We start from the raw sequence: 9917 nt of genomic DNA on the forward strand, positions 1-9917 counted from the left end.
CTCATAAGCGCCGCCTGACTGTCTGAGCATATATTGATGAGCTTACCTGAATAAGCTCTTCTATTATTTTCTCTCGCACATTGTAGAACGGCGAAGATTTCTGCCTGGAATACGGTTGACTATTTACCCATGGAAAAGGATAAGCTTACTCTTGGTCTTTCCCCAAATACTCCAGCTCCTGTTCCTTCCGAGTTCTTCTTTGACCCGTATGTGTACCAGGTTAGTCCATCCTGAAGGAATGTTATATCTGTCCACATTCTTCGATCCATTTTGTTCACCTCGAATGGTTTGTGGTAGTGATAAAGAGGGGTCACTTGGTCCGATCTCACCAACTTAAAGCGGAACTCAAGAACCTGGAAAACTCCATAGTAACCTGGAATGAATAACTGAAAAATCCACACCCCGTATATTGCCTAGAATACCATTTTAGTTTTTGTTTTTCGTTTGACGGTTAATAAAGGCCACTGTGCCATTAGCATGTCTACCTTTCTCCCTTGAACGCGATTTTATAACCTATAAAATGGTCTCGGTCAAAAATCTCGCGGATTTTATTACTTTTGCAAATTATACGCTTATCTCGTTTACGACTGTTTTTAATCCTTCCTAGAGAAATGGTATTGGCAATAATTTATTTTTGTTTAAATCATATCGAGGTTACCGGGTATAATGTAGTTGTTGACATATACTAAAGGAAGTGTCAATAAATAAATATTAAATAAACATAATATAAATGTGCAATACTATTGCAATTTTACTACGGCCTCTGCAATAAATTTTGACAATTAGATTTTTTTACGTGTTTTTTAAAAGGAAAACTTTGAATGTTCACCGACACCTTTTTGAATTGAGCTAAAAATCCTGCCTTCCGGGGATCTTTTTTTCTTGATTATTAGGTTCATTTTAACCCATCAATTCCATAGGTTCGTTTTTTTTGGCTCACCCTACCATACATCCTACATTAAACAATATTTTGTTGTGTGCAAAATAAAACAGGAAAAAAATAGTTTTATAATAGTATTAATAGACAATTTATATTGAAATAGTTATTTTAAATACTGCCAAAGTACTTCATGTGTGAGCAAATAGTTTTATAACGTTAAAATTTCAAACATTAATATAATATGACAAGATACAAATAAACATGAACTGAACAAATTATATTCTCGAAAAAACAAGACAAAATTAGAAATAAGCCAAAACGAAATAGTTATTTAAATCTCAATTACATCTCTATACTTACTAATTATAGATTGTAAAAAGAAAATTAATGCAAAACTGATTACAGAAATAACAGTTTTAATTAACCAACTTTTATTCACAAATAGAAGAAACTTATTTACGGTGTAATATACAGTGTGACCACGAAAATAAAGTTTTTTAAATTATAAAACATTTTTATCTATAAATACTCGTATATTTATATTCCTTAAAGATATCTTATAACTGTAATCTATTAAACTTTTTAAATAAAAACTTAATTCAAGGCTATGTTAATCGTTCTAATAACCCCTTATTTATAATTATGTCACCTTTCTAACAGCAACAAGAATTCGAACTATAAACTATTGCGTAATCGCTACATTTAAATTGTAGATACATAATTAACAACAAATTATTAATGTGTGTGTTTCATACATTTTTCTCTTTTTTTTCTACCTTAAGGTCTATTCATACATGTCAGTCATGTCTCAGTTCTTTCTGTCAAACAGTTTCAGTTACCAGAAAACATATACAGTGTGACCCACTCAAGACCGGGCACCCTCCATAAAATCTGTGTTTATAGTCCGATTTTGATGATTTTTTTTTCAAATATAAAGTTTCAAAAAATGTACTTTAGGGCTCAATGTCATGTTATTTCACAAAAAACAAGGCCTACTTAATAAAGTTTTTGTGGTGAAAAATTTGCAAAATCATATTAGCGATTTTTTTTCAAAAAATTTTAGTACACCCCTACATTCGGCATCCCCCAAAACAGTTCTGTACCAAATTTCGTTTAAAATTATTAATTATTAATAATTTTGCAGTTAAATTAAATAATTCCCTATTTTTGCCAATTTAACGATGAGTTATCAAGTAACCCTTGAAAAAAACAATCCACGACAACGAGTTTTATTACAAACAATGATAAAAATACTACAAGCAACACAATAACCGAATAATAAGTTAAACATTTTCAAATAATTCTAGTTGCTTCTACCAGCCCTCCATTCAGTTCAATACATTTGTCGCATCTTTTTCTTAGATTAACAGTTACATTCCTAAGCTGCTGTGGTGTAATATTTGCAGAAGCCTCTGTAATTTTAATACGTAATTCATCTACAGATTGAGGTCTAGACTTGTAAACTTGTTGCTTTAAGAAACCCCAAAGAAAGAAATCAAGGGGTGTTAGGTCAGGGATCTCGGTGGCCACTCAATTAGCGGGCTATTTCGACCTATCCACTTATTTTCAAAATTTTCATTTAACCATTCCCTGACAACTGCCGCGTTATGCACAGGTGATCCGTCCAATTGAAATTTTAAATTCAAACGGGTTTGGCATGGTAAATTATGTATTGCATCCCAAAAGTCATTAATCAGAAAATTCAAAAACGTTGGACTATTCAAATTTCTCTCAAAAAAATATGGACCAATGATTCTATCATCAAGTATGCCACACCACACATTTAATTTCTGAGAATACTGTCTTCTTGTATTGATCACCCATTCAGGGTTTTCGACTGCCCAGAATCGCGAATTTTGAGAGGATACTACTCCGTTTGTACTAAATGTTGCCTCATCACTAAATAAAATTTCTTTTAAGAAATTTCTATTATTTAAATACTCTGCTTGAGCCCATAAGCAGAATTCTAATCGTCTAACATCATCTCCGTTTTCCAAAGTGTGTAAAATCTTTGGTTTAAAGGGTTTAACTTTATTAGTTCGCAAACATCTCCTAATATTTTCCCTTGGTATATCCAAATCAACACTGGCGCCTCTAATGCTTGCACGAGGATTGTTACGAAAATATTCTAATATTTCCTCATTCCGCCTATTTATTCGATGTTCCGGCCTTCTGTTTTTTAGTAAGTATTTTGACACACAACCAGTTTCATTAAAAACTCTATTTATTCGTTGAACCGTGCTTCTACTTACTGCAGGTCTGTCGGGATGTCTGTTGTTAAATTCTCTGGCAGCTTCTCCTGCTTGAAGATAGTTATCACCCACTAAACGAATAATTTCAATTTTATCCCTAATATTTAATTGTTCCATAATGCAAATAATATTTCTTGATACAACACTTTTCTGCGTGCTATTAAATTAATATTCAATTCTACGCTGCAAGAATTGACAGCTAATAAAACCCATTGTTGTGGATTGTTTTTTTCAAGGGTTACGTGATAACTCATCGTTAAATTGGCAAAAATAGGGAATTATTTAATTTAACTGCAGAATTATTAATAATTAATATTTTTAAACGAAATTTGGTACAGACTGTTTTGGGGGATGCCGAATGTAGGGGTGTACTCAAATTTTTTGAAAAAAAAAAATCGCTAATATGATTTTGCAAATTTTTCACCACAAAAACTTTATTAAGTAGGCCTTGTTTTTTGTGAAATAACATGACATTGAGCCCTAAAGTACATTTTTTGAAACTTTATATTTGAAAAAAAAATCATCAAAATCGGACTATAAACACAGATTTTATGGAGGGTGCCCGGTCTTGAGTGGGTCACACTGTATATACTGAAAATTGAGTAATTGAAATTGAAAACATTCAATAACTCAACTTTCTCGGATACTTAACTCCCCCGAAACAACATTTTATAGAATCACAGTTTCTCACACCGATTTGATCAAAAGCAAAAATGGATTCAAGCAGTTCGACGAAACAAGTGAGTAAACAAAATGCTCGTTACATGAAAGGATAAAATATAATTTGCAAATTTAAAAAAGTAGACCATTTAATGGTCTACTTTTTTTAATCGACTAGTGATTAAATGTTTTATGAACATCTTCTAAAATTATAATTATGCACCTTTAAAAATTTTCGTTATAGCCGAAATAGCCCCAATTATGACCCAATTAGCAAAACCGGTGATTAAAACTATGCTCGCTACCGTAGTTTGGTTTGGTTAACTCATCTAAAAAGTGTTTTTAGCTGGAATAATAAATTATACTACAAGACTGAATATATCAAAATATTTACTTTTTTATTTTTATTTTTCGAATTTTCACAAATTATACTTCCTTACACTTTTAGAATATTTATACCGGGTGCGTCTCGAAAGTGGCTCACCCCTATAACTTATTTTTCTTTCTATTTTTGCAGATAAAAAAACGAGATTTGGTATGTTAGTATATGACATAAATTAGAATTGATTGACATATTTAATTGTTTTCGGTCATTTTCTATCGAATAAAGTAAAAAAATACGGAGAGTGCCATTTGAAAATCAAAAGTTGTAGTCATTTCCGGTAAAACAGGAAGTGACCAAAAACAATTAAAAACGTCAATCAATCCTTATTTATGTCATATACTAATTTTTTATAAAATAATAAAATAAATAATATAAAAATAAATAATATAAAAATTAACAAATCTCCGGGCTGTGATAATTTGCCACCAAATGTGATAAAAACGCAAATATTGGACAATATAGAATATTTTAGAACATTTTTCAATAACTTTCTTCAGAGAAATGAATTCCCTAAAGAATGGAAGAGATCCAAATTAACCCTAATAGAGAAACCCCGGAAGCACCTAAATGATCCCCCAAAATATCGTCCGATTTGCCTCATTGATGTAATCGGGAAAGTCTATGAGAAACTCATCAATACGCGACTCTTGGAAGAAATTAGGAAGAAACGAAATGGTATGCATCCAAACCAGTATGGATTTGTAAAGGGGAAATCTACCACAAATGCAATGAAGAAAATATCGGATATCGCGAAAAGAAAAGCCATTTGGCATAATGCTTTGATTTTAGTCGACGTTAAAAATGCATTTAATTGCGCGTCATGGGAAATAATTAATAAAGAACTTAGAAGATGGGGCATAAGTGGCTATTTGGTGAACATAATAAGCTATCTTGATAATAGATTTATAGTTCTCAATAGAGAAGATGAAAGAGAGGTATTCGGTGGCGTCCCACAGGGCTCGGTGCTGGGGCCAACTCTGTGGAACATATTATACGACAGTGTCATGGAGCTGAGTGTACCAGGTGGGACAGAGTTGATCTGTTACGCCGATGATCTTGCTGTGATAATAACAAAAAAAACTAAAAGAAACAAAAAAATAAACGACCTCGACCTAATGCAGACTGTGGATGATACACTAAAGATCATAGCCAGATGGATGCGTGAGTGCAGACTCGAAATAGCTGTGGAAAAAACAGAGGCGATTTTACTGAGCCGCAAGAGAAAAGTTGACCATATAAGGTTTAATTTTAAGGATATAAGAATAAATCCAGTAAAGCAAGTCAACTATCTTGGATTCCACATAGACCGTGCCCTCACGATGGGCCTGTACATCAAGGAGGTGTGTCTGAAATCACAACGAACTGCTAAAGCGTTGTCCGCAATACTGCCAAACGTTCGGGGCCCAACACCAGCCAAGAGAAGAGTGTTAGCATATGCGTGCCAAATATTATTATGTATGGAGCACCTGTGTGGAACGAAGCAACCAATATGCACGTAAATAAAAAAAGACTTGAAGGTGCACAGAGAGTCATGGCTTTGAGGGTCTGCTCGGCGTATCGGACAACTTCAACTGAGGCAGCCTTGGTGATATCGGGTCTGGTGCCCTTACATCTTCTCTCAAGAGAAAGAGAACGACTCTTTCTCAAGGGTGAAGTACAAACCAGGGCAAGCAGAGAGATGGAAAGAAACCGCACAGTGCAGCAGTGGCAGGCAGAATGGGAAGTATCACAAAAAGGAAGATGGACATATAAGCTCATCCCAAATATAAATATGTGGATTAAAAGAAAGCATGGAGAGGTAAACTTCTATCTTACTCAAATATTGAGTGGCCAAGGAAATTTTGGGGATTACCCGTGTAAAATTGGAAAGAGGGAAGTCGCGGAATGCCGATACTGTGCTGAACCCAATGATACTCCAGAACACACAATGTTTGCTTGTCCAAGATGGGAACAGGAAAGATGTGAGGCACGCATGACGATTGGTGGCAACATCTCCGCAGATACCTTCTTAAAAGTCATATACTAACATATCAAATGTCGTTTTGTTATCTAAAAAAAAATAAAAAAGTTATAGGGGTGGGCCATTTTTGAGACGCACCCGCTATAATAAATTTTTCGTATACTCGCTATATAAACCCGTGTATTTGTATATACTAGTTATTTACGATATTTTCCGATGGTGGCAGCACCGGCGGAGAATGCACCAAGCCAATGTTTTTATACACTCGTGAAATCGATTGGACATCGATTGGATAAGGTATAGTCTGTCCAACGAGAAGATCCTTGACAGTGATAGATGTGTCTGTCATTTTAATTTCAAAGTAGTTTATTTTATTTTACAAAGAAATAAGTTGGTACAACTGGAACGCATAGCAGGATATATTTAAAATTTGATTGAAAAGATGACAAGTGATTACTTCAAAATATTGTGAAAAAAACTGTATAAAACTGAAAAAATGTAATCGAGTTATTTTATTTAATAAAAACGGTATGTGTTAATACAAAACAAACAAGAACAAGACACTACATACCAAAGAAATATAAAAAAGAACTATTATTTACTTTCAAGCTTTATGAAACTACCGGCATTTATGATTATATTTATCAATATAACTTATGTACATATGTACAAATACAAATTTGTAATATTCCACAGGAATAAATAAAACAAACTATTTTATTAATAATAACACCTACCAAATTTTATACCTTAAAGGTTGATTAATTAACTTTAATCTTAATTTTTTTAAACCAGTATCTTTTGACATTATTTTTCTGCAGTACTAAAATCCATTATTTACCTATCTTGTGATGTCGATATTTTACAGCTACTCCAGTTTTTAGTATGTGTTTAGTTTGATCCTTCTACCATATACGAGATGCACTTATCTACGACGAAATGGTATACAAACTTTATCGATGGCAACTTCATTGGTGTATAAGACTTTCTGCCTGGGCAGCGAGTATTAACCATAAACTGTGCTCTGGGTCTACAGATAATTTTCACTCGATTTTTCCTCCACTTGACTTCAAAAGACACAAAACACACGTAATAATACGAATCAAAATGCACCATCTTCCGAAACGCAGGGTATTTAACAAAAATTGACACAAAATTATAATTTGGCAAGACTTTGACAAGCGTCAAAAATGACAAAAATCTAAAGGCGAGTTCATACGCATCGGCGTCCGTTTGTCGTTCATCGTTCCGTCAAACCAATAAAATTGAAATACAATCTGTCATTTTTTAAATAAACCAATAAAACTGGTTAAAACAACAAGTGACGATGCATGACGAATTTATATTTAAACCCATCCATAGTTAACTTAAAAATTATTAGAAACTTTTTTTAGTAAAATAAATAGATTGGTATGGAACGTCATCTGCTTTTCTTCTGTCATCGTCTGTCGAAATCTTACCTGAGAAAAAAAACAGAGTATAGATAATCTGTTCTTAGGCCACTTGAACTTCGTTTCGTAGAGCCTCCAGTGTTTGTGGGGAGTGCAGTAAATTATGTAGCCTTCTTCCCATCGTATCTCAGACATGTTCTATTTGACAAAAGTCTGGAGGTCGAGGGGGCCACTGAAGAACATTTATACCAGAAGCTTTAAAAAGTCCAAAGTTACGCGGGCCATACGTGGTCGTGCATTATTCTGTTAAAAACTGGATTTGGGAGTGTTTGCATAAAGATAAACAAATGTGACTGCAGTACGTCGTTGATGTATTGCTCGGCAGTCATGCCACATTGAACGAATGTTAGACCTCCCTCAATCTCCCTTTTCAACCAAGTTTTATGTACTCACTTTCTCTTTCGAGTTCGAGTCAAGTTTTCTTCGTCATCAATCATAACTAATTCGTCGTCTGTAAAATTAAGCATTCAGCAGATTTATTAAGCATTCAGCAATTGGAATCAACGTGTATGAATAGCCGTCAGAGATAATGACTGAATGAGACCGAGACGGTACCGTAACGGAACTGCGACGTGACTGATAAGTGTAAATAGACCTTTACATCGCATTGTATTCGTGTGTGGTATATAAATATTAAAATTAACATTTGAAAATGCATATACATACATTAATTCAATATACAACAGATTTTTTGCTCGTTAAAAATGGTTATGTATAGTAACAGCTGAGAATTGTTTCATATTAGTTTAATTGTGTTCAATTTAGATCCAAGTGACTAAAATTTGAAGATCAATTTCTGATAAATAAAAAATAAATCAAATGTTATTAATATCACTCTTCTATATTTAATGCTACAATCCCACATAGAAAAATAAGAAATCTCTACTTACGACCGAAAAAAAAAAAAAATTATAAATTTTTTTTTTCAGTCTTAATTTTCGATTATAATTGCATATCAGTCTGAAAACAGCTGGTTTGATACCGTAAATAAGTTCTTAACTTAATTTTCCTGGTTTCTGTAAATGTAATTTTTAGTAGTTGTCCTTAAAAAGTATTGTTACGTTTTTCGTCGGTTCCGTGTGGATAGAAAGTCACAATTTATTTAAACACTATTTATTTAACACTAATTAACAAAACTTATAACGATAAACGACTTATAAACTTATTTAAAACGATTTTGAAAATACCTAAAATAAAGAACTTTTTATTTTTAATTTAGCGCGTCAACTGTATATTTATAACTTCCCCCTGTAGGCCACGGCCGCCGGCTTTTATACCGGCAGGTAAAGAACTCTAAAATAGTCCATAGATCGTTAGGTGCGTAGAGAAGGTTTTGAATGTTCTCGTATGTACTCGTCCATTCAAGTGGGACTCGATTCTTCTCGAAGGAATGAATCATTACGGTGTCTATGCGATGTTAAGGTCATCCGAGGCGGGCCATATTGTGAGGCTAGGTCGAGTCCACACCGGCCCGCAACATTGCCCCCTTCTTAGGTACATGCTCGTCCCGAGATGTATGCGGTGAATGAAGGTATTTGCAAAGCTGGACCCTGGTACATTGCGAAGTCCGGTAGAAATAGCAGTCTAAAGTTTTCTCTCCCGATCTCAGCTTTGGGTTGTAGCAGCCAACGAGGATCTCGATTCCGGTAAATCTAAACAAGACTCCAATCATGTTCCGGATTGCACGCCAACTCAAACCATCGAGTCACACGCCAGCTTCGGAATGACTAATCGTGCAATGTTGTAGTTTAGCAGGTCTCTCAGTTCAATCAGGACCTTCCATAGATTGAGATAAATCGGCTTACTCGGGGACCAATCCTTGGCGACCAGGTAGAAGATGTGACTTGCTTGACCATGTGCAATGTCGGTTAGCCTCAAGACGCTTCCAAACTCTGGATCCTGTCGGCGTAGTTCTCCGACACGCCAAACTTCTCATTGAACGTCGCAGCGATTCCTCTGGACATCCGCAAACCTCGAGCCACACAATGAGCGAGAGAATAATCAGGAGGCACGGAAAAAAGGTCTCGTTGATCTTCTTTGGTTACAACATAGCGAGCCTTCTCACTGCTGTTGTATCGGGCCATGAATCGTCAAAGGACATCTCCGAATCAGGAGGATCAAAGCTGCAGGTTCCAGCACGATCTTCTATTTCGCCTTGATAGGGGCTCAAACGGTTTGAAATGACACCCCTCTGTTTTTTTGGAATTTTCTGATACGGTATACGACTTCATTAATCCTATCCATGACTTCGTATGGCCTTCCCACGAGGATTGTAGCTTCGGAGATAATCCACGACGTCTCTGCTGGTTGTACAGCCACACCAAATTCC

The sequence above is a fragment of the Sitophilus oryzae genome, unplaced genomic scaffold, assembly GCF_002938485.1.
Source record: "Sitophilus oryzae breed Bouriz unplaced genomic scaffold, Soryzae_2.0 scaffold_682_pilon_pilon, whole genome shotgun sequence".
Lineage (NCBI taxonomy): Eukaryota > Metazoa > Arthropoda > Insecta > Coleoptera > Curculionidae > Sitophilus > Sitophilus oryzae.